We start from the raw sequence: 639 nt of genomic DNA, 5'->3' as shown, positions 1-639 counted from the left end.
GGATGATGAAGTTTTGTACAGATGAAAAAATTAAAGCATTTTCGTCATCTTAAAGCTCATCATTCCCGAACAAAAGTAAATCAGTTGAGAGTGGATGGTTGATTTCGTCGTTAAACGTAGTTGAGAAAAAGGACAACAATGTAATAGATAATGTTCATTGGTTTCATTTGCTTTCATGGAAGAACACAGAGGACTTTCAATTTTATTTCTCTGGTATAGATAAAACTTAAGGGAACTACACTCCATTCTTAATCTAGCATGATGTATCTGCCCCAGTCTGGTACCATTAAAGTAGAATTTTGTGAGCGGGCTTGCGCAGATAGGTTTTAAGTTTATAAATTGAAGGGTCGTTCTTGACATAGTCAGGCAAGGAGTTCAAGATACTGATGACAGATGGCAAAAAAGATTTCTTATAGAGACTCGTATGACTAACTAGTGGACGAAAATTATTTTCCGTGCGAGTATTATGGTTGTGGTAATTAGGGTTACGCTGAGGTAGAATATCTAGAAGATATTGAGGAGCCAGACCATGAACCATTTTGTGGAAAAGAATAAGCTTGTGCTGTTTACGTCTTTCCTCGAGGAGAAGCCAACCTGTTTCAGTATACAGTTAAATTCTACTTGTGAGTCTAATGCCGC

The sequence above is a fragment of the Mizuhopecten yessoensis genome, unplaced genomic scaffold (genome assembly GCF_002113885.1).
Source record: "Mizuhopecten yessoensis strain PY_sf001 unplaced genomic scaffold, ASM211388v2 scaffold8965, whole genome shotgun sequence".
Lineage (NCBI taxonomy): Eukaryota > Metazoa > Mollusca > Bivalvia > Pectinida > Pectinidae > Mizuhopecten > Mizuhopecten yessoensis.
Note: the sequence above shows the minus strand (reverse complement) of the source record.